The sequence below is a fragment of the Pinus tabuliformis genome, chromosome J, assembly GCF_031772625.1.
Source record: "Pinus tabuliformis cultivar Carrire ecotype Pingquan chromosome J, CPIR1, whole genome shotgun sequence".
NCBI classification, from domain to species: Eukaryota; Viridiplantae; Streptophyta; class Pinopsida; order Pinales; family Pinaceae; genus Pinus; species Pinus tabuliformis.
This window is the reverse complement of record NC_142295.1, coordinates 702,142,308-702,168,537: the sequence shown is the minus strand read 5'-3', so window position 1 is coordinate 702,168,537 and position 26,230 is coordinate 702,142,308. Positions and strand designations below refer to the sequence as shown.

Genomic DNA, 26,230 nt, shown 5'->3' with positions numbered 1-26,230 from the left:
AAATCCAGTTTCTCTTATGTGAATTCTTCAAGATTGAAAATTGCCAAAAACCTTGTAATATTGTATGAATACCTCCCTAGTTAAGAGGGAGTGTTGAAGGAAATGTAACTAGGCTAGGTCTTCATAAATGTAATTTTGATATTTATATTTATTCAAGAAAAGAGAAATTATTTTTGTAATATTTGTCAAAGAGTTTCTTGCTCATTGAAAATAAGTCAAGCACATTTTTGTGCTTCTAGAAAGTCAAAGTCAAAATGTAATTATGATAAGACCCTTTGAGGGCATGTTACATCAAGTAAGTCAATGTACAAGGTCATGGGAACACCTCCAAGATAAGTCAAATCCTCTCCTAGCATCAACAAAGTCTCCAAGTAGCAAAACGATGAATAAAAGATGAATTAAAGCGTGACAGTCAAGTCAAAATAAAAGACATTCAAGTCGACCTAAAGAGGAGCCTGGACATACCTCTATTCATAAAGGTTGTCCACTCCTCATACAACATATAATCAAGCTCTAAAATTAGCGAAGAAGGATAGTTGAGTAAGGGTGGAAGAAAAGACAGTTTAAGGAGCCTCTAGCGCAGCGAAGGAGAAGAAGTAAAAGCTGCAGTCAAATGGATTGTTTCTAAGGTAAAAACCAGTCACACGTGCGAGGAATAGAGCCATCTCTGCGATCACAGCAGCAGAAATATAATAGTCTCAAGTTTATCATTGTTTGGGCTTCTAAATAGGCTTACAAGGCCTCCCATCCAAGCGAAGAGAGAAGGACCTCAAGCAAAGATAGAAGGAGCCATATACCTACAGCTAGGACCCTCCCATGTGCGAAGACTAGGGTTGCAGTGTTATCACTCAGCCTACTACCATGCATCAAAAGGGAACCCAGATGATCTAAAGAAGAAGTTAGTATCCTTAGGTGAAGGATATCACTATGTAGAAGTATCTCTCCTAGAAGATCTACTTACTATAAAAGGAAGAATGAAGTGCCAAAAGAAGGAGCAGAAGTGTCGAAAGATAGAGGTCCATGTGCTGGAAGTTATAGTGAAGAAAGAGGAAGGTTTTGACTTATGCTTGGAGGATATCCTAGTCAAGGGTCTAGGGTTTGGCAGTTGTTCAAATAAGAAGCTTCAATAAGAGAAATCTTACAAAGGGTTTTCCTCTCAAGAGTGGAGAGGATTTGTCCCTGGCAGAGAGCCAAACTTTGTGTTCTTGTTATTTTGTTTTGGTAGCAGTTTGATGAAGTACATACATATGCACTAATAAGAATAAGAAAAGCATAAGCTAACAAGAAAAGTAAAAATAATCTACAAATTGTTATCAACAGTTGGCATTATAATCACCTTTAATGCAACAAATTGATTCTAATTAATGCCTTTGATCATCAATGCTATAGATGCCCTTATTGTGACCTTCAATTTTGCCTCACAAATTTTCAAGCTCTACTCTGTTGGAAATAATAAGAGCGGGGTTGAATCAATATTTGCTATCATTTAGTTAGTTTTTAAACTTCAAAGAATTAAAATCACATTAGTATTAGATCAAAAAATAAATCAATCATCGCATTGGTAACAACACTATTCGATAATGCACAACAACAAAGACAAAACACCAAAGGTTTAAGTGGAAACCCTTCGAGGAGAAAAACCATCGAAAACTTCTTAATATTAGTCTTAAAAAATTGACATCAATTAGGAAGCTCCAACTTCCAAGGTTTTCAACATCAACTAAAGGAAGCTCCAACCCCCTCGTTTATAGGTTCCAACCTAAAGGATGCTTCAATGCCCCGGTTTACTAGCTCCAACTGGAAGGACAATCAAGTGCCCTGATTCACAAACTTCAACCTTAAGGAAGCTCCCTCTCCTTGATTTACCAACTCTGACTAGAAGGACACTCCAACGCCCTGCGCAGACTCAAACCTGCTTTAACACCACCTTGCCACCCTAAAGAAAAGGATTGGTCTCACTAGTATGCTTTCACAAAATTGTTACAATGCTTCTACCGCTGTCACAATTATCGCCATTAAGATAATCCCTAGCTAAACAACTTTGTTCAATATATTTCACCGTAAAAGCCCCTCTCAACACATCTTCTACACTCTATGTATCAATTCTCAACAACATACATTGTCAGTTCAATGCAAGAACAATGTTATCAACAACAATGTCAAACCTTTCTTCTTACTCGGCTCAACAACCTACTTTGTATAAGTAATCCTTGCCAAACAAATGTTGTCTCAATAGCTCTATTCAAACTTTATATGCCTCTATCAAACCCTGGCAAAAGTATAAACTCTTCTTGTCAATCCTGGAAGCTTGTCAAGCTCTCCCCTAGAATCATGATCTCTCCATATACATTGCCCAAATGAAAAAAATTGTCATCCTCAACATATCAAACATACCAACATCAAACCCTAGCTCAACATATAGAGAAAATCCAGCTTCTACTCAAACATATAAATTTAATGACAAGCCCCAATATTGTCAAATATAACAACACATTCTTACTTTTTTGCTGAACAACACACTGTTAAGGCATATGATATAACCATTTCAAGGCTTGTGATCATACAAGGAGACAATATAAATTTCTTCAACTAATTCATTGGAAAACCTTGCCTCATCATTATGATTCACTAACTCAATAAATTATTTAGCAACATAAATTGGGTTCTAAAAACTCATCATCATATCAATACATCAATTACAGTTGCGACAATTTATCACCAATTCATAAACATTATAAGGCTCATAGCTATCTATGGTAGCTACATGACATCTCAACACTCAACCGTCATCAAAATTCAACAGGAAACCAACAAACCACAGAAGATAATTTATGACCATTGCGTGCTAGTAATACAAAGCTCAAACAGTATATCAGCAATACAAGCATCAACATGCTCAAAATAGCAGACTGTCATAAGTATGCTCCAAACACAACCACTAAAACCCTTCCATACACTGTGTATCCTTTATGTAGGTGTTTTCATTTGCCTACTAGGTGTAACCTGTATTTCAACAACATTTATACAATTCATACCACCCTTTCACTTTTTTTTGCCATCTAACTGTGCATACCATGATGAAAGACATGTTTTGTTCTGTCCACATGTAGTCCATTTGCTGCTTACGTTGTCTTATTTGAATCACACTCAGAAATCTCTCATGGCACAAGACAATGGGATACTTCATTGGTCAACAACCCTCTTGCCGAGGCACAAATACTCAGCTCGTGTGTCTAAGGTTGTGACCACCAAAAATTGCATGCTACAGTCAATGGGCCGAATCTGACTTGTACCAGACTTTTGCAACTAATGTTCTCTGACAAATTTGACCGTCAAGTTTTTGCCATTGGGCCTCTGCCAGAACCAAAACGCAATACTGCATCAATCCCTTGATTACACGTTTATTTGCGAACGGGATAACACAAAGGTTCAAACGAAATGTTCCCTTAGCGATGAACCAATATCCCCGTAGCGAATCAAACGTATGACATGCAGCTGAAAAGTGCTTCTGCCGTAATAAATAAAGCAAAAATTAATTCTTTGTTTGTTTTCCACTTCAGAATATAACGATCTTTTCAAGAATTCTTAAAGGAGTACGTGATTATGGTTGTAACAACGTTTTCAATCACAAGTCGTTTCCAATCATTTGCAATGATCTCCCAAATTCTTCAACGTACCATGGCGAAGACACTAATCGACGTGCATCATAACAAAACTTCAGTGGGGATCGAAGGCCACTTGAAAAAAACTTAGAGAATTCAAGTGATCGTTCCAGAATAGATATGAGAAAATACTACAATTAAGTCAACAACTACTGCCTGCAGATTGTTTCCTCACACACTGGACCACTATCGCCATTCAAAGCACTGCAAATCGTATTACAACTACATGTCAACGCACATATGTATTCAATCACATTTTTACCATGAAAACACAGCTTCAGATGAGTCCGTGTGGGAGGTCGAATGACCTTAGAACCCCAAGCGAAACCCATAACGTAATACATAAGAATGTTAACCCTAAAAACATTAAAGAAATTTCGACCTCTCTTCAGATAAACTAGACTACCCAAGCCGCATATGATTTCAGATCAGCGTTGAATTTTTTGCTTGCCTTTAGGGAGAGAACGAGCTTCCGTGATCTTGGAGGGGCTGGCCGACCTTCAATTTGAAATTTTAATTTTACTTTTGGCGCCAAACTTCATTGTCCTTTCATCGCCGACTCGCATCTTGAGAAACCAAATTCTTAAAGAGGAAAATCCTCTTTTAAGGGTTGACTAGGTCAAATAGTTATGGCCCAATATAATTTAATTTAATTAAAATATTAATAAACCAATTTTTCCTTAGGATTTTTTTTTATCAAAATTGGGGTGTCTATTTTTAAAGAGGTGTAGGGTTTTATTCATTTGAAAATACATAGTAGTACTAGGGTTTCATTAGGATATGCAAAAGGATTAGGATTGGGATTAGGTTAGGGTTTTACATGAAAGGTCTTCATACTTGGAACTTCTTCAATAGTTTGGATATTATTAGGATTAGTGTTTGCTTCAACTAGGGTTAGAGCATTATATAAAGTTAGGATTTCCCTAGGGTTAGGGAAACATCATGTATCACAAGAATATTTTCCATCCCAATAATGCCATATTGACATCAATGACAACCTTGATTAACAATCCCCCCCTTTATTATTGATGGGAATATTCTTGCCTTTCCAACATTCTCTCCCCCTTTGACATCAATGACAAACGGGGTGCCCAAGTACTCCCCCTATCAAATTGCTTCTTTTCTTCATCAATAGTAGTTCTTCATAGGTATGTTACTCCTCTTGTCATGGTGCTCTTCCTTCTGGAAATGTAGTCCATGATAGATGTGTTTACAATTCTTCATGTGATGAACCAACTCCCTCTGCTTGTATAAACTCCTTTAGCTTCTTATGAAAAATTGTTGCCTTGTGATCAAGTGGAAGAAATATTCAACAATAGTCCATTGGATGAGTAAGGGATCGTGTTATTCAATAGAGTTGCTCTTGAGAGATGATCTATGATTGTTCATGTGTAACTCATCAAAAATTTCATAGGGCCCATTCATGGATAGCTTCTACAAGAATGATCAAAAGCTCCCCCTTACTGTATGCATGGTCTTCTTTTTGGCAGAGTCTCATCAATCACTTAGGATGTCACATATGTCAAGGATGTCTTCATCAAATCAACAACACGTGTTGTTGGCTAGAGTGTCTAAGAGACTTTCGATCCACTTTTTTTCTTTCTCTGTATTTGTGTAACTTTATTTTTCGGCTTGGTTGTCATGGTTCTAACTTGTGTAGGGACCCAAGTCAAGTTACAATCATGAGCCATATGTCCAATTCTATGGTAATTGAAGCATTCCATTTTGTTCATGAATGATGGAGCATTAGAACTTCTTGCAAAGTTTCTTCTAGAAGATTGATGGGGACCATTATATTTGTCTTTGTGATATGCCCTACAATCTTTTGCCATGTGCCCAAAGTCTGTACAAGAATAGAGATAACCAAGAAATATACTTTGGTACTTGGGAGATGAAGATTTCCTTAATGCAATTCTGAAGTCTTTTTGCCTTGGGATTCTTTGATGATATTCATTGCCTTTTGTATTCTTAACACCATCTGCAAGTCTCCTTGGAGTAGGATTTCTTCCATAACTATCTTGACTATTCTCCTTGCCTTTGCTAGAACTCGGAGCATTAACATTTCTTTCTGGCTTCCTCACATCCTTGTTATTTGAAGCATTATCAATCTTGCTTGATGATTCACTTGCATAGCCAAGAACTAATTTATCAAGGGGGGACCTTTGATGACTTAGGATGTCATCTAGGGTTTGAGAATTTTTCAAGTTCTTATTTAGTAAGTCAACTTCCTTTTTAAGAAAGACAATTTCTTCCTTCATTTTATTGCATTATTCATCCTTCTTTGATAGAATGATCTCCATTTATTCCTTTACATTGGTTTCATGTGATTGGGCCTTAAGAGAGGTGATTTCTAATCTTAACTCGGTGATGTCATCATCCTTTTCTTCTAGTTGGCATATCATGGTGTTTCTCTTCGTTTCTGCTTCGTCAAATTGTCCTTCTATGAATGCCAAATCTTCCATCACCTTCTCATTTCCTTGTGCTTGTTTCCTTGCTTCTTCTAGTTGAGATCTAAGGGAGGAGACTGTGAGGCTCCCTCCTAGGGTCCTCTAACTAAAACTAAATTTCTCTAATTTTAAATACAATAAAATGGGAAATAAATTATTTCTATCTAAACGTTTATTTGATGATAATATACCATTAAAATTTATTTACCACAAATTTAATAAGTAAGAATTTCATTGCAACTATTTACATAAGTAACCAATAAACAAAGGAATACCTGTTCCAATAGCTTAGTTGAGATGCTTCTAAGCTCCTGACTCTGTTGGGATGCTTCTCTTGACTACTTGACAGGATTTTCCTCCTAGCCAATTAGGAAGTATTTCTTAGCCTAGGGAACCTCACAAGTTCCCTAGCCCTCTGAGGCCAAGTCGAACCAGATATAGTGTGTCCAAGTTAAAAAAACACTCTCCTTCTCTCCCTTCTCTTTTCTCCACCTTCATCCCAAAACAAAATCCTCAAAAACCACAACCAAAACCAAAACCAAGACCAAGGATCCCCCTCTCCTCCCACCATCCTTCCCCTTTTATGCCTCTTTCTTCCATCCACTTCAACCACCTATCATTAATGTCATAACTACCCCCTCATCCTTTCATTTTACTTGTCTTACCATATTTTCTCCTAAGTAAATTTGAGAGGACATTTTGGGGATAAGATATGGACATTTAATTCAGAAATTAATTGGGGAAGCCCATATCTTCTTCCAAGTAAATTTGAGAGGACATTTTGGGGACAAGATATGGATATTTAATTTGGTAATTAATTGAAAAGGACCATATCTTCTTCCAACTAAATTTGAGAGAACATTTTGGGGATAAGATATGGATATATAATTTGGTAATTAATTGGAGAGGACCATATCTTCTCCCAAGTAAATTTGAGAGGACATTTTGGGGATAAGATATGGATATATAATTTGGTAATTAATTGGAGATGACCATATCTTCTCCCAGTAAATTTGAGAGGACATTTTGGGGATATGGATATTTAAATTGGAATAAATGGAAGGAGGCCATATCCTATCAAAATTTAAATTTGATAAGACAAGTTGGGAATTGAATAATAACAATAATAAAATTTATATCAGTAATAAATTTACAGTTTCACCAATGTAGGTATGTACCAATATTTCTTGATAATTATAAGTCAATATTTTTAGATAATTTAAACACTAATAAAGTTTGCATGATAAGATTAAGTAGGGAATTACATACACCTCTCCTTCAAAAAACTTCGTCCCGAAGTTAGAGTGAAAAAGATACAAGGAGTTCGAAGAAGTTTGACAATAAGGCATAACAAAATAGAGAGAGAGTTATAGTAGCAAAATTTGATAAGTCAGACAATGACATCACATCCCATCAAGAGTCTCCAACTAATATATATCCTCCTGTCCTTCCTAACCTACTTCCGTTCCCACCCTATCCATCCTCTGCTGCTATATACTGTGGCATCGTCTATACTAATCTAACCAATGATAAAACCAATATGGCAGAAGCATCGACTATATCAACCTAACTTCCCCAGCAGGCAACTGGAAATCGTCATCACACGTCTAGGGGGAGCGTGTCCATCACTGCCATCCCACGATTCTAGGTTTGGAGGTTACACAATGGGAAATACCTCCACCCCTCCTTACAAGTAGGGTCAAAACCCTAATATGGACCACACTATAGTGTTGGTTGGGTACTTATCATTGAATAATCCAGTCAGGTAGTCTTGTCACCTACCATTTACATTTTACCCATGTCATAAGAGTGCATATCAAGTGGATACAGAATGTAATAGAACAATGTACATCATACCTTTCCTCATTAGATGTATCGACCTTCCCTAGTGGAAGAGTAGCTCTTGGCTATCATATAGTTCTTTCCAATCTGCAGGTTATTTCTCATTGATGCATACACATAACAACAAAACACATATAGATAAGTGATCTTAAACATCATGTTATTAAGTCTAGTATCCACGTGTCAATTTTGTAGTTTATACTGGAAATAAATCTTACATTAGATAAATCATAATTTCGCTAATTCATTCATTAGATAAATCATATCCACTTAAGCCATACATGAAACAACAATAACTCTAATAAGTCATGCACTAGATAAATCATCACCAAGTAAGTCATAGATTAGGTCATACATCAAACATTTCCATCATCAATACCTAATCCATCTAATGATTTATATAAGTAGTTTCACATGTTCAACTAAATGCATCAATATTACATAGCATTCATAAATAAATAACATGGAAGTGCAAAATAGAGCCTTAGCATAGGTAGCTATCTAAGTCAAAATGGGAATCACAGATGCTCAAAAAGTGAGGGGTAGTCACGACGTATAGTATCTACATCCTCCCAGGTAGCAGATCCTGGGCTATACTTTTCCCACTAGACCTTAACCTGGTCCACCATCTAACATCTGAGCTGTCAAACCCTACGGTCCAATATGCGTAATGGTTTGACCACTATGGTTCCCATGTCCGAGACCTACAATTCCCTCCAATCCAGTTTGTGATATTCATCATAAACATAATGTCATAAAATAGATACATGAAAAACATCATGATTTTTATACAAATGGGGTGGTAGTACAAGACAATAGGAAACTAGTCCAATCTTCTCCTTGATCCTAAAAGGTCCTACGAATCGAGGTGACAACTCCTTCCCTTTCCCAAACCAAATGGTGCTTTTGTTGGGTCAGATACGAATAAAAACTTGGTCCCCTACTTCGTAACTTTGATCAATCCTATGTGAATCAGCATAACTCTTCTGTCTATCTTGTGCTTCCTTTAACCTTTGTCGAATCTGTCTTAGCCGTTCCTCCATTTCTTGAACTAATTATGGCCCAACTATTACTCAGTCCTCTAACTTTTCCCAACTCAATGGCATCCTACATAGCCTTCTATATAGAGCTTGATAAGGAGGCATCCCAATTGGAATGTGGTAACTGTTATTATAGGAAAACTCTACCAATGGAAAGTACCTTTCCCATTGAGTCTGATTATCCATGACGTACATTCGAAGCATGTCTTCCTTAACCTGATTTACTCTTTCGGTCTACCCATCTATTTTTGGATGATATGCAGTGCTCAAGTTCAACTGAGTCCTTGGTGTTGACTACAAACTTGTCCAAAACCTAGATGTAAATTGAGAGTCTCTATCAGAAATGATCTTTGTGGGTAGCCCATGTAGTCGAATAACTTCACTTATAAAAACTCGTGCCACATCAGTAACATCGTAAGTGTCTCTTACTAGAATGAAATGGGTACTTTTGGTCAATTTATCAACTATAACCAATATAGCATTGTGCTTCTTTGATGTGAGTGGAAAACCCACAACAAAATCAATAGAAATAACCTCCCATTTAGACATAGGGATTTCATGTGGTTGTAGGAGTCCTGCTGGATGGCAATAATCAGCCTTCACTCGTTGACATTCAAGACATTTCGTGACAAACTAGACTATGTCATGCTTCATGCCTGCCCAAAAGAAGAGTTTCTTCATGTCCGCGTACATCTTCTTCACTCCAGAATGTGCACAATAGGGTGCTCTATGTGACTCTTCGAGGATGGTCCTTCTTATACCCCCTTCCTTAGGTATGTACATTCTCCCTTGAAATCTCAATAGTCCATCTAGTTCAAGGACATATCCCTTAAACTTTGGTTCTATTCGCTTCCCACTCTAGAGTGCTGATATAACCTTTAGATACCAACTATCTTCAAACATTTTCTCCAACACATGTTCCCTCAAATTTACCTTTAAGGCTACTAGGGAGAAGGTTCGTGGTCTCCTACTTAGTGCATCAGCCACCACATTCTCCTTTCCCTTAATGTATGAGATCTCAAAATCATACTCACTCGTGAATTCGCTCCACTGCCTTTGTCTAGCATTCAAATCCCTTTGAGTGAAGAGATGCTTCAAGCTTTGATGATCTGTTCTTAACTCAAATCTTCTCCCAACGAGGTAGTGTCTCCATAGTTTCAAAGCTAACATCACTGTTGCTAACTCTAAGTCATGGGTAGCATACAACTTGTTATCACCCCAAGAAACTCTCCCAGGTTGTATATCAGAGATGCTCGGGAACATTACAAACTCAACAAAAATGTTGGAAATAGGTGGATGAATGGAAGGAATGATGCATATTCAAGCCAGATAACCACTTCTACTATGCCTAACCCCAGACATGGGTGAACACCCCCAGACTACAAGGCTTTAGACCACCAATTACTCACAGTTTGAGGATTAGACGGACATGGAGAATACTGACCACACCAACAGATGCACAAGACCATGTGATGGCCAGCCGCAACCAGTAAAAGGTCTGCAAATCTATTTCCTAATGCATAGACAGGATGACAGCTCTCTTGCATTAAAATAATAGAAACCTGCATAGCACATTCAATGATACATACTAGATTCTAACACAGAGGTGGGATGACAGCCCCTCTAATGCTAAACATCAAGAGCACATGAACAAATGCATAACAGGCACAACCTGGAACAAAGAAGAAGTGGAAAGTGATCAATTAACAACAAAAGAAGCTTGTATTAACTGAAAATGAAGACCAGACGCTGCAGGTATCACAGTAGTTACAGTCCTTAGAAGTTGAACCTTACATCAAAACTACAACCATCAACCTCAATACATCTTGTTTCTAGGTATATATAGAGTTTTATTACAAAAATATCCTGCTGTTCTATGCGTGGAGGGGTCATAATTGACCACCAACTACCTTAACTCTCTGATGGAGTCTCTGCTACGATCTGCTGGCTTTAATGAACAAAATGACCTTTTCTGTTGTTCAGCGGTCCTTCTCTGCTTAGGTGGAGTGTTGATTGAAAAAAGCTCCATAACTGATAAATGTGTTTATTTGCTCGAGTTATGTACTTTCCTTCCTTGGCCATGCTTTCTTTTAAATGTGGTTGTTGAGGGTTAACTGTGCAGGGAGATAAATGTAGGCCACTTTCGTCCTTCGGGAGAATGGTACAGGTAGCAGACGCAAAGACTTCATGGCGAACGAATGAGCAGGACAGGGAACAAACAACAGCCGTTGGATCATGCAGATGGACGACGGAGATCGATTTGCAGTTGTTATCGGGATACAAAATGATCGGACAAATATGGGCCGTCGGATCGTGGTTGGGCAAATCTGACGCCTATCGGACGGCAGAGATGCATGAATGTTAACGAGTAGGGGGAAGGTACGATGGGTGGTAAGTGGTATTCCCCACACCGCTTATGGGGATGGGCAGAATTCGTACACAAGGGGAGCGATGCGAGTTAGCGAGTGACGCGTGTCAAATGTGATGGCAGGGAAACTGATTTCCCCGTGCGTTAACGAGTGGTTAAGTCATGGGCGCGAGACGAGTGATCACCGTTAGATCTCACGGTGGATGCGATCAATGCTGGGGAAATGAACAGGGTTTAGCGCGCAGGAAAAAAGGGCTATGGTGGCGGGAAAGAGTTGGTGTATGCGCACAATCACACGAAAACAGTTATATGACAGTTTAAGCTCTGCTCTCGGGGTTAAGAGACTTATATGGATTTTAACGAGTGACACATGAAATGGAGGTGAAAGGGAGACAGATGAGGCGGAGGGGAAGGTTAAAGCAACCATTAAGAATCTTCTTTCAGCAAAACCAAGAACTGAGTCCACCTTAGCTCCTCGAACTGTAGCAGAGGTAACACTGACTCCTTCTGGGGATGAGATCCTCCTTGTGAGGTCTCAAGAACCTACAGATCAATGCCCTCCTGATGAAAACAAATTAACAAAATTCCTAGTGTTCCATTGGGCATGGATTCTGACTGACCCTACACTAAGACTACTAAAATCAAATATTTACAATTTTTTAAGGCCAAAAGACGTTAAATCACATAAAATTTCAAAAAACACCCATTAACTGGGCCATCAAAAACTGTTTTCCCCCCCATACTTTTTAGTATGAAGGTATTGTTCCCTTGAATCTGAGAAATGATAAAGGGCCCTGTCTAGAAAGCATCAAATTTTCCATGATTGCCTTTCTTCTCTTTCAGTGCATCCCACTTCAAAACCAAGTCTCCAACCTGAAAATTATTTGCTTTTGTCTTCCTGTCAAAAGCATCCTTGATCTTTTTCTGATGTGTTGCAGCCTTTTCAACCAGCTGTTCTCTAATCTGATGTACCTCTGCTAAATTAGTGATCCTTTTTTCCATGTCTTCTTCCTCGTTTTGTTCATCTTGCAGGAACTTTGCCACAGGGAGAGTTAATTGGATTGGGAATACAACCTCAGTGCCATACACCAACTTGAATGGAGAATTCCCTGTGGATTTCTTAATGGTCACTCTGTTAACCCACAGTGCATACTTGAGCTTAGAATCCCAGTTCTTTTTATTGTCTTCTAATAGCTTCTTAATTATCCTTATCAGGCTTTTATTAGAGGATTCTGCTAGACCATTTCCTTGAGGGCAATATGAGGTGGAATGAACCAACTTAACACCCATTGAATCACACATTTCCACCAACTCCTTTTCTCTGAAGGATGCTGCATTGTCTGTGACTAATTTATATGGACAACCAAATCTGGTAAAGATATTTTCAATTAAAAATTTCATGACCACATTATGATCAGCCTTCTTGGTAGGGATTGCTTCAATCCACTTAGTAAAATAATCAATGGCTACTAATATCCATCTATGCTGGCCACTGGAATGTGGATTGATTTCTCCAATGAAATCCAAGCCCCACTGCTGAAAAGGTCCTTTTGCATGTATTGGTTTTAAGGGCAGGGACTTCAACTGTTGTTTTCCTTCAAATCTTTGGCACCTGTCACAAGTTTTAACAAATGAATATACATCAGAAAATAAAGTGGGCCAATAGTACCCAGCTCTGAGGATCTTATGGGCAGTGGTTTTCCAATAATGGTGTCCTCCACACATGCTGGAATGAAACTGCCGCATAAATCCCATTGACTGTTATTTGTCTAAACACCTCAAAAGCACTCCAGATGGATCCCTCCAATAGAGCATATTTTTATTAATGCAGTATTTAGCTGCCCTAAGCTTTATCGTTATGGCTTGACTTGTTCTTAAGCCTGGAGGAATTTCTAGCTTCAACAAGAATTTAACTATTTCAAAATACCAATCACAAGAAGCTAGATTTTCTGCCACTGACTGCTTTCTCTCTAGTTCAGCTGCTTCCTCTTCTTTATCTGCTTGACCAATTTCTGCAATTGTGCACAGGAAATCAATATCCAATGATCTGCAATTTTCTTCAGCTAACAATCTGGCAAGACCCTGACCTTTGACAAGTTTGGTGGGCTTCAATTCTATATTAAATTCAATCATCTTTGCAATCCATTTAGCCCTTCTTCCATTAGCATCAGGTTGTGTTAATATATTTTTTTATTGTAGCAGAGGGTACATATGCAATTATCTTGGAATGCAGAATGTAAACTCTTAAAGCTTTCAAGGATTTGATAAGAGATATGCTTGTTTTTCAATAATGTCATACCTCAGCTCAGCATCCCTTAAGTTTTTGCTAAAAAATTCCAGTGGATGCTCTGAACATTCTTCATCTGCTTGCAATAAAACTGCTGCAATGGTGTCATCGGAGGAAAATGAGAATATATGGAACTCCTTGCTATAATTTGGACTTATTAAAGTGGGAGCCTCCGTAATAGCTTTTTTAATGGACTCAAAAGATCTTCTTGCTTCATTAGTCCATATGACCTCTGATCCTTTCTTCAACATGGAGGTAATATGCTTCACAAGTTCTGTAAAATTTGGTATAAACCTCCTCACAAAATTAATCTTGCCCATAAAGGACTGAATATACTTCTTTGATCTTAGGACAGATAAAGTTTGTATTGATTTTACTCTTTTTGGGTCAATTCAGACACCTGCAGCAGAAAAAACATGTTCTTACAGCTTGCCTTCTTCTAAAGCAAATTGTGATTTTTTAGGATTCACTGAAATCCCAAACCTCTTGCACTTCAGGAACACCTTTTTTAAATGCTGCAAATGGTCAAAATGGCTGCTGGAGTATACTATTATATCATCAAGGTAGATAAGGACAAATTTATCCTTCTCTCCCACAAATGCTATATCCATAGCTCTCTGAAAGGTTGCTCTAGCATTCATCAGTCCAAAAGGCATCTTAGCATACATAAAAGTGCCCCAAGGAGTGGTGAATGCAGTCTTCTCTTGGTCATCTGGATGCACAACAATCTGATTAAAGCCTGAAAATCCATCCAGGAAAGACATTACTTTGGCTCTTGAGACCTTCTGCAGCAAATGCTCCATCTTGGGTAAGGGATAATTTTCTTTCTTTGAGCACTTGTTTAAGTTTCTAAAATCAACACAGAGTCTGATTTCTCCACTTTTCTTCCTCACCACAACCAAATTGGCTATCCATTTTGAATATCTAAGAGGGACTATGATTTTGGTAGCCAACAACTTTTTAATTTATTTTTTAATCAGAGGAAGAAGCATATGGTTTATTGGTCTCAGCTTCTTCTTAAAAGGTATGGTGTCTTTTTACAAAAGGATTTTATGATGAATGATCTTTTTATCATAGGTTTTTAGGTCACTATATTCCCAGGCAAACACATCAGCAAATTGCTTCATTAAATTGCAGTATTCAACATTTTGGGCAGTAGACAGATGGGTGGATAGATTTATATATCTAGGCTGACCTAGACTCCCTATATCATGCTTACAGATTGCAAATTGATCTTCTTTTTGGGAAGCCTTGTAAGGCACATCATTCTAGTCAAACAGTCTTTCTAAAGGAATTAAACCCCTAGGAATATGATTGCTGGGAAGCTAGACAATGCTATCTTTGCCAATTTTATTTCTAAGCTGGGATTGGGGGTTTTCTTCCAAGGCTTCGTTTTCTTGGTCAATTTGCATTTCGGAAAATTCATCAATGACTTGAAGGAACCTATTTATTTCATCATCGTCTTCAAAAATTTTCCAATGGTGGACATTGTCAGACAAGGATGGTTTGTATTTCATTTGCACTTCATAAACTAGTCTGGGAGGCATGGGAGGAATAAACAGACTAGCAGACATAGCAAGGGAATCAGAAAGCTGATTTTTGGCTCTAGGGATATATGAAATACAGAAATCATCAAAGGAATCTTTGAGTCTCCATACCTCATCTCTGTATTCTTTCAGCCTTGGGTGCCTTGCCTGAAATGTTTTATTTACTTGCTGAATGATCAAATCAGAATCTCCAAACACCTTTATGCTCCTGATTTCTTTGTCTTTTGTTGTGTTAAGGCCCAATAGTAGAACTTCAGATTCTGCTATATTGTTTGTGACTTGAAAAGCCAGCTTGAAAGACAGCTGCGTGCTTCTTTGTTCTGGAGATATCGGCACCACCCTTGCTCCTGCAGTCTCCCTGGAACATGCCCCATCAAAGAACATCTCCCAAACCTGAATTCCTTGCACTTTCTCAGCCTGAAATGTTGGTTTCCTGTGCATTGAGGCCTTATGAGATTCTTCTATTTGGAGGATACATGCTCCAAAATCAGTGTCTACAGCATATATGGGATGATTAGTAGGATTCTTCTCATCACTGATGATGTATGCCAACTGTGCTTCTCTGTACAATCTCCTGCTTTCTCCTCCAAAAACTGGGACAGTGGCATAAGATTGATCATTCTATAATGTCCCACCTAGCCTCTTAATCCATCCTCTGGATAGCAGCATGCCAAACTTGGGAGGGACATCTACTACCACAATATCCATCATCATACTCTTCATGGGCAGCTAAGTTAGGGTAATGGCTAGGTCTTTGATCAATCCTAGGCATTTCACCTTCCTTGAATCAAAAGAGAATAAATCATGATATGGTCTGGTGATGTCAAGGCCTAACTCTTCCATGATAGCTTTAGGCATCAAATTGTGGTTGGCCCCTGTGTCTAGTAGGCAGTTGTGGAGGATTTTGTCATGAATGGTCAATGAGACATAGAAATATGGAGAATTATTATCAGCAGGTTCAATCATGGGACTAAGCACAACGGTAGGCTTGTCATCTTGCAAATTGACAGAGTCAGTGGAGGTTTGTGTGGTTTCTAGCTCAAGAGTTTGAAGGATAGGCTTTCTAAACACTTCACTCTTTAACAATTCTACCAGAGGCACAAATATTTTCAACTTCTGGACTTCTGACTCTAAGCTGAAAGAGGAAGGTAGCTTGTTAGAACCTCTTACCTCTTGAATTGGTGCTTTGAGGATGACTGCGTCAGCTGCTGGTCTTCTCTGTTTTATATTCTGTGACTCTGTTTGGACAACAACTTTTTGGGCAGGATTCTCCTTGACATTTTTGGCATTTGACCTCAGATTATATCTTCGCTACTCCTAAGCTTGTAGGACAACCTCTTTTTCCCACTCTTGACTTATTTGGTCCTGCAGCAAAGATCCGTCATATGCAGCCAATGTCAAAAAGGCAGCACTGCCTTTATCTTCCATACAATGAATTTCATCCTCATCTTCAAATTGTTCCTCCTCCATGACTACATTCTGAAAAGGAGCTTTAACCTTTTGTTCTTCATTTTTTTCTTTTCCCCTTTGAATGATTTGCAACTGTTCATTTGCTCTTCTAAATGGATTTGGATTTCTTGGAGAAAATGTGTTTTGCTGCCTTGTCTTCCCTGAATTCTGCTCAACCTTCAACTTAGATGTTTCAGCAACCAATGACTCTATCATCTTAGTCATTTTGTCTAATTTGGGCTCTAAAGATGAGCAAAGGAAGAAGAAGCCTCACCTCTCTGTCTCCTCCTGTCAGCATGACGTTTAAGCTTTTTTGCAACCATAATATTAGATTCCACCTCTAATGCTGCATCCTGCATGTCAGCTAGAGTGGCACATCTTCTTTCTCTCAACAATAGGCAGAAATTAGAGTCAAAAGCATTGGCATAAGTGAATTTGGCGGAGGTGGGGGTAGGCTTTACCTCAGCTAGTATCTTACTATACATACGATTGAATCTTTTATTAAAATCAGGCAATGATTCTCCATTCTGCCTCTTCAGGTTTCCAAACTCAGTATGATAATATAACAAGTCATTTTTATCTCCCTAGTGCTTCAAAAATGCATCATCTAAGGCTTCAATATCAGCAATAGATCTAGGGGCTAGTTCTCTGAACCACTTTTTGGCCTCTCCATCAAGGCTTTGTACAAAAACTCTCATCCACACATCATTTTCACTTATATCTAAGTTATCAGCATAACTATAAAAAGCTTCAAGGTGTTCTTCTACTGTAACTCCCTCTGTGCCAGTGAACTTGGGCATATATTTCTAATATTCTCCTACAGGCATAGCATTCAAAGGAACAGGCAAGACCAGAGGTCCATACCTGGCAGCTACAATTCTCTCTATCTTCGTAGGTGCTTGCTGTCCTGCCATGACTGGGGTATGTGGAAGGACAATGGCAGATTGAGCAGTATGAAACAATGAAATGGATAATAGAGACAAAGGGATGCTATGGACGGTATGGGAGGCTTTCTTTGGACTGGGATTCAAAGGGGAACTAGATGGATAAGGAGCTCTATTAATCTCTGAAAGAATTTCTTTACTAACAGTGCTGAGCTCTAAATCATCGAACTATATGTCCTCAGCTATAACCTTATCTTTCAGAGATGCATAAGTTTTCTTAGGCTTACCTGATCCTGATGCTCCTTTCTGTGATGTTTTCTTCAACTTGACAATCTTCTTAGGGTCAGGCATTGATTCAACTGGTGATTTCTGAGGGTTTCTTCGAGTATGCCTCACAAACTGAGCTAGAACTGCAATGTGGAGTCGCCAAAGGTTGGTCTTCCTCCAGTAGAGTTGCCAAATAGATGATTACAACCAGAAATGTGCCCAGACTTTGTCTATCATCAAAATTTGGAACTGTGTCGTTCTCCCAGGGAAGCTGAGCTTCAGTCTCCTCTCCCCGGCAACGACGCCAATTAATGTTATCACACCAAGAAACTCTCCTAGGTTGTATATCAAAGATGCTTGGGAACATTAAAAACTCAACAAAAATGTCGGAAATAGGTGGATGAATGGAAGGAATGATGCATATTCAAGCCAGATAACCACTTCTATTACGCTTAACCTTAGACATGGGTGAACACCCCCAGACTACAAGGCTTTAGAGCACCAATTACTCACAGTTTGAGGATTAGATGGACATGGAGAATACTGACCAAACTAGTAGATGCACAAGACCATGTGATGGCCGGCTGCAACCAGTAAAAGGTCTACAAATCTATTTCCTAATGCATAGACAGGATGACAGCTCTCTGGCATTAAAATAACAAAAACCTACATAGCACATTCAATGATACATACTAGATTCTAACATAGAGGTGGGATGACAACCCCTCTAATGCTAAACATCAAGAGCACATGAACAAATGCATAGCAGGCACAGCCTGGAACAAAGAAGGAGTGGAAAGTGATCAATTAACAACAAAAGAAGCTTGTATTAGCTGAAAATGAAGACCAGACGCTACAGGTATCACAGTAGTTACAGTCTCCAGAAGTTAAAACTTACATCAAAACTACAACCATCAACCTCAATACATCTTGTTTCTAGGTATATATAGAGTTTCATTACAAAAATATCCTGTTGTTCTATGCGTGAAGGGGTCATAATTGACCACCAACCACCTTAACTCTCTGATGGAGTCTCTACTACGATCTACTGGCTTTAATGAACAAAATGACCTTTTTTGTTGTTCAATGGTACTTCTCTGCTCAGATGGAGTGTTGATTGAAAAAAGCTCCACAACTGATAAATGTGTTTATTTGCTCGAGTTCTGTACTTTCCTTCCTTGGCCATGCTTTCTTTTAAATGCGGTTGTTGAGGATTAACTGTGCAGGGACATAAATGCAGGCCACTTTTGTCCTTCGAGAGAATGGTACAGGTCGCAAATGCAAAGACTTCATGGCAAATGAATGAGCGGGACGGGGAAAAAACAACAGTCGTTGGATCACGCAGATGGACGGCAGAGATCGATTTGTAGGCATTATCGGGATGCAAAATGATCAGAAAAATGTGGGTCGTTGGATCGTGGTCGGGCAGATCCGACGGCTATCGGGCGGCAGAGATGCACGAATGTTAATGAGTGGGGGGAAGGGATGATGAGCGGTAAGTGGTATTCCCCGCACCGCTTATAGGGATGGGCGGAATTTGTACACAAGGGGAGCGATGCGAGTCAGCGAGTGACGCGTGTTGGATGTGACGGCGGGGAAACCACTTTCCCCGCACGTTAACGAGTGGTTAAGTCATGGGCGCGGGACGAGCGATCAATGTTAGATCTCACGGTGGATGCGATCGACGGTGGGGAAATGAACGGGGTTTAGCGTGTGGGAAAAAAGGGCTGTGGTGGCAGGAAAGAGTTGGTGTATGCACGCGGTCACACGAAAACAATTATATGACAGTTTAAGCTTTGCTCTTGGGGTTAAGAGCCTTATATGGATTTTAACGAGTGACCCGGGAAATGGAGGTGAAAGGGAGATAGATGAGGCAGAGGGGAAGGTTAAAGCGACCATTAAGAATCTTCTTTCAGCAAAACCAAGAACCGAGTCCACCTCAGCTCCTCGAACTGTAGCAAAGCTAACACAACTCTTCATGTTTCTTCAATTTTCTAGATGTGTAAGTTATTACTCCGCCTTCTTGCATCAATACTGCTCCCAATCCTTGCTTCAAAGCATTAGTGCAGACAGTGAAGTCTTTTTGCATGTCTGGTACTTGAAGGATCGGTGCACTAGTTAGTAACCTCTTTAGTTCTGTGAATGCAGTGTCACATTCATTTTCCCATTCATACCTGACCCCTTTTTGCTGTAATGTGGTGATGGGTTTTGCAATCCTCGAAAACCCTTCCACAAACCTACGATAATACCTTGCTAGCCCCATGAAACTACGCACCTCATGAGCATTTTTCGGTATTGGCCAATCCATTATGGCCTTTACCTTTTCTGGGCCAAGTGAAATCCCTTATCCTGAAATGATGTGCCCAAGGTAATGAACTTTCTTCTGAAAGAAGGAACATTTTGACAATTTTCATACAATTTATTTTCCATTAAGCAAGTCAATACAACCCTTAGGTGCTTTTCATGCTCCTTTTCATTCTTGGAATACACAAGAATGTCGTCCAGAAAGACTTACAAAAATTGGTCCAAATACTTCCTGAACACACCATTCATGAGGCTCATGAATACTACTAGTGCATTGGTCAAACAAAATGGAACAACTACGAACTGTATGTGCCCAAACTGAGTTCAAAATACAGTTTTTGAGATGTCACCTTCCTTAATCCTCAATTGGTGGTATCCAAATCATAGATTGATCTTTGAGAAAATCGTTGCTCCCTTCATTTGATCAAATAGGTCATCTATTCTATGTATCAGGTACGTATTCTTTATTGTGGCTCTATTCAAGTCCCTATAATATATGCATAGCCTTGAGGAACCATCCTTCTTCTCGACAAAAATCACTGGTGCACCCCAAGGTGAAATACTAGGTCTGATAAATCCCAAGTCTAAGAGCTCTTTTAACTGCATCTGCAACTCACAAAGTTCTAGAGTTGTCATCCTATAGGGTGTCTTAGATATTGGTTATGCACCAGGTTTTAGGTTGATTGTGAAATCAATTTCCCTTATAGGAGGTAATCCAGGAAATTCCTTAGGAAAAACATCCTTGAATTCTGACAAAATTGGGTGTTGATATAGGGAGGGTCCTTTCTAGTCACTTACAACCTCGACAACATATAGCTTGCAACCTTGTGAGAGACAACGTTTTACCTTCATCATGGATATGAATCGTAGCGACACTCCTCTCTTGATTCCACAAATCTCAATTGGCCTACCTTCATCATATAAACAAATCACCTTCTTCTTGAAACAGTCTACCAAAGCTTGATGAGCTTCTAGCCAGTCCATTCCAATAATTACATCATACTTCCCCAGTGCTATGACGTATGCCTTCAACTTAGTTATACACACCCCAAGGTTTACTTGACATTGGTCAACACTAAGTCCTACTGCTTGTTTTATCTCAGAATCCATCTCAACTTGCTTAAAGTCATCGTGCTCATAGGCTGCCAACCCACATTTTTCTAATGCAATAGGTGAAATGAAACTATCTATAGCACCTGAATCAAACAAAATTTTAAATTTTACTTTGTTTATCATACCTCAGGTTTCTACCATGACAGACTGGTGTTCAACTTGTTGGTTATCAACTGCTGCATAGACTTGATGGTAGCTACTTGCACCCCCCCACATTGGTGCTTTTCCTTCTCTACGGTTGTTACCAGTTTGTAGCTTAGGATAGTCATGCTAGTAATGAGGTTCCTCACATCCCCAACAAGTGATGTGTGGTAGACCTTGAACCAAATGTTGTGGAGTTCTTTGGAAAGAGTTCCTTCCCTTTGGACCCCTGCCCCTACTTGTTTCTCCTCACGTATGACCTTGATTTGCACGTGCCCTTGAAGCTATGGGTGAAGTTGCACTAGTAACCATTAAAATCCCCATTGTCGGTGCTCTGGGTACAACCCTGTTTCCATATGCAGTGGCCTCAAACTTCCTCTCTTGGGGAAGGTGTGAGGGGCCTTCCCCATAAACCTTGGTTGTTGTGGAAAAATGGTTTTGTTTCCACCCTTTAAGTCTAGCGTTCTTCAACATAACGAGCATGTTCCGCAGCTTCTGCAACTGAGGATGGTTTCCACATTCATACCATTGCCCTAATCTTAGGGTTCAATCGATAAATGAAATGATCCACTTGGCGTTGGTCAATATCCATGTAGAAGACATACTTGACCAATTCCATGAATCTAATCTCATATTCTTCTACTGTATGATTTCCTTATACTGAGACATGGAAGGCTCCTACCTGTTGTTCTTCATAATATGCTGGTAGGTACTTTTCCTGAATTTCCCCTCAAATAACTCCCAAGTAACTATGTCCGGAGTGAGGTGTAATTGATGCTCTAAGTTACCCCACCAATTTAGAGCACTATCTCTGAGTTGGAATATTGCTATTTTAGCTTTTCAATTGGAATTATAATCCCTTAGTGCGAAGCACCTTCTCATTCCTTCTAACCAGACTTCTGCACATTCGCTGGCAAGACCTCTAGCAAGCTCTGAGAGCTTAATATTTTGTAGCTCCCTAGTAATGTCCTCGATTGGAGGTCCTCTATTAGAGTCTCTTGATCCCTCTAGATTTCCTAACCCTGATGGAGGGTGCTCTAATTCCACTTCAATTGTTTGGTGCCCTTTTAAAGTCTCATTAATTTCTTCTAGGGAACACAAGATGGGAGTCAACTCCGGTGAAGGTAATGGGTTATTTGTAGGAGGTCCTTGTGATGACCCTCCTTGACCTTGATTTCTTCGTGTCCTCACCATTTTGAATTGTTTAAATATTTGTATGATACGTAGGACTTATTAGCACAAATTAGGGCCTTGTCAATTCTTTCTCGGCTTACACATGTTTTCCTTTTGTTATGCTTATAAACGACTTTTTGTAATATTGAGAAGATAACCGTGGGTCTACTAAATCTTCTCCCATTGCTATCTAAGCAAGTGCTACCACGCATTGTTAGTCACCCTCAAATATCTTTAGATATCCCTAAACAATCATCCTAAATCCATATTATATATTTTGAGCATTCACATAAACATTAACTTACCATTTTTAATCACATTATTATAACTAGGTGTCCTCTTGAAATTCCATCAACAATGTTAGATTAGTTTTCAAAGTGGATGCCTAGCTGTCTCAATCAACTCAATATTGACATTATTGTTAGATGTATACTATCCAATTGATGTATATAGAATGGCTAGTGCTACATGTTTTAAGATAATAATATTGTATATTGTAAGTGATTCTAACATACCAATCAATTGTTGTTCACATTTGACAACTTTAATGTATTAAAATCTACTAAAAGGAAAGAGAAATATGTTTTGTGCAATGCAATGGAGTTGGGTGTTAAAGTTTTAGAAGATAGGTTTTTTTTTTTGTTAACTACTCAAAACCCCTACATTACCATATATATATATATAATCTATTTTAAATTAAACAACATTATACTATACTTTATTTACTATAATATTTAAAAATTCTAAATTCTTAATTAACAATTATATAAATTATTTATTATTTGGTTTATGACAAGTTTGATATATATAAAGTTTGATAGGGTTCTTATCCACTCGTCACTTTTCATTTCACAAATTTGGACCAAACATAATTGTTATCAATACTTTATATAGTTGTTATCAATACTTTATACATGTTATCAAGGAACACCTCTTATGTTCTTAAATGAAATGTAGCATATTTACATATAATTAAGGTAAGCATTCTGGCGGGCTTAGGCTATGATCTATTTACACCCTTGGTGGCAACATTTGAGGCTATTGGAGAGAAGCATGAAAACAAATTTGTTGATTTCATTTTGAGTGGGACATGGAGTGCAATCAAAGGAAGCTTTACAATGGTGCGAGATGTGATAGATACATGCTTTCACTCTTACTTTTCTCTTGCATGAACAACAATAAAAAAAAATGGAAGCCCTCTAGATATCAAGTTGTTAGAGCTACCGGGTAGTTTCCTGGTAGGCCTGCTTGGTGTGATTGTGGATGTGCCAATGATCTTATTAATAGCACTATGGAAGAGCCCTTAGATGCTTTTCAAAGGACGGCATCGACTACTGCATGATCTTATAGGTAGGGAAGGTCCCTTCTTGGAGACCGTTTGTGTACCATTTGTTGGTCTTGCCATCCTTCTTTGGCCTCTAGTGGTGATTGTTGCTGTCTTAAGTGCCTTCGTGTCAAGCTTCTTCCTCGGCTTTTATGCCGCTGTTTTTGTGTATCATGAATCTTCAATTAGGTTGGGATTAGCATATGTTGTGTCTGCAATAACATTGTTTGATGAATACACCAATGATTTCTTGTATATGTGAGAAGGATCCTGCTTTCCAAGGCCTAAGTACCACAGCCAAAGCATTCCTTTGTGTGGAACCTTATCAAGGCGATATTCAATTGACAAGGTGATGCAGGAGCATCTAGGCCTAGCCAGCAATGTGATGGAAGTGGTCACATGTTGTGGCTAATGCAAGTTTGGAGGAAGACTTGGTTGTTTAATTTTTATGAATTTCAAAATAAATGTAAGTAATTAATTATTGGCTAATTCTGAACTGAATTGGGAATAAATGGCAAAGTGATCCTCCCTACGTGGAGTTCAAGCCAAGTAGTTAGAATTGTTCAGATTAGGATAAGATTTGATTTCTAAATATGTGGTCTATCCCTTCAATCGAGAAGGAAACTGTTAGGTTGACATATATGTAATTTCCTTTGTTTTCTGAAGAGGGGATTCAAGACAGAGAGACAGGGAGAGAGGATTCAAGAGAATTGTAAGCCTACGGGCAGCGTAGGAGGAGAAAGCTGCTAACCAGAATAATTAGGCTAGAGAGGGGCAGAGAACCTCAAATGTAATTTTGCATTTATGTCTGTACACAGAGAATTGATTGTGAGTGTGGAACTATGTAACTGATTGCATTTCTTTTGAGACAGAGGTCTTTGATGTTGTAATTTGGGCAAGGCTGAGACTCTGTAGTGGATTCATTGTGAATAAATCAGTGTTGCATGCATTATCACATAAACGGCCCGTGGAGGCCTTGAATGTTTAGTTTTCCCTGTATTCGGATGAATTTGGTGTTGGATCTGCGTTTTCATTCTTTACAATATAATTTCTCGTGGTTAAGGCAAATTTGATCTATTCTGGGTCCGCAAGAGGAAAACCCATTTACACAGAGAAACTGTGCAAAATAATTAGCGGATTCAAAAAAACAGATTTGAAATAATATAAATACCGCTTTTGGGTCTTATCGGGTTTGATATACAAATTGCATTGCTACAGAGGAAGGGAATCGACTTGTAAAATCGCTGAATTCCGATATCGCAACCTAACTGGACCCGAAACAGTATAGGAACAATTGGATAGCCCATTGAGTCCTCAAATGTTATCGCATTGGAGGTTTGAAGGGGAGGCGACATAAAGTAAAGCAGACATATGGCAATCGTCGATAGCAATTAGCGATAATAGCATTGGACCCTCGCTAAGGGATTGCGCCAATATATGGCCCTTGCGACTGTCGATCGCCGATATTGCGATTGAATCCTGACCATCCGATCGGCTAGATCTAGATCTGCGACATAACACATATATTTGTTTAAAAAGTGGAAAAAGTGTCGTTTTAGCAGTTTGAAGGGTATTTCGATCCCGAAAGGGAAAAATCATTGTTTTAAGCTTTTTCGAAGGCATTTCGGTTCCGATAAGAAAAGGGCTTATATATTGTGGAAAAGGGTGCAAAGCGGGGTGATTGTTGGGTCATTTTTTATCCAGTTGGGATTTTAAGGCTAAATGCATATAAAACGCTTCCGATATAATTATGTGTGGGCATGAAGCTTTAAAGGGTTATTAAGGGGAGAATGAGTCCTGATAAGGTATATTGGTTGTGGTGCCTTAGGGTTGCATCATTTTTGGTGTTAGAGCCGAATTGTAATTGAATAATTGGGGTTAAACATAATAAAGAAATTTTATATGAAGGAATTAAAAACAGATTTATGTGCTAAAGTATTTATGTAGGCAAGAGGAAGGATCAGATTCCGATCTGACAGAAGAAAGGCACATAGAGGTGATGTGTAGCAGAACTTGCAGATGCAAGAGACAGAGGAAATCCATTCAAAACATAGGTGACAACATAAGAAAGTGTGAAGACTACAACAATATAGAACAAGAGAAGTTGTGAGAGAAGAACCAGATGTGTTCTTAAAAGCAGAGCAAGGAAAGCACTCTGAAGTGGCAGTGAACCTGAAGAATCCAACAAGAGATTGGACAGAGAGGACAACTGAAGTGTTCTCAAGAGAGAGTGAGAGATTGCAGAAGCCTAGAAGGAGCAAAGGTGTTTCTCAAGAGGAGGTTCCAGATAGAGGACCGTGCTTACCAAAAGACTGGGTGGGGAGAGCTTAGTGATGTAAGATTGCAATAAGGAGGACTTACTATTGTAGAGGCTTGTTGCAA

The 26,230-nt window shown here is 38.8% G+C and overlaps 1 pseudogene; it reads left to right on the top strand.

Moving 5' to 3' along the window:
- The window catches only part of LOC149228726 (uncharacterized), a 59,611-nt pseudogene that overhangs the window by 8,300 nt on the left and 25,081 nt on the right, over positions 1-26,230 (top strand).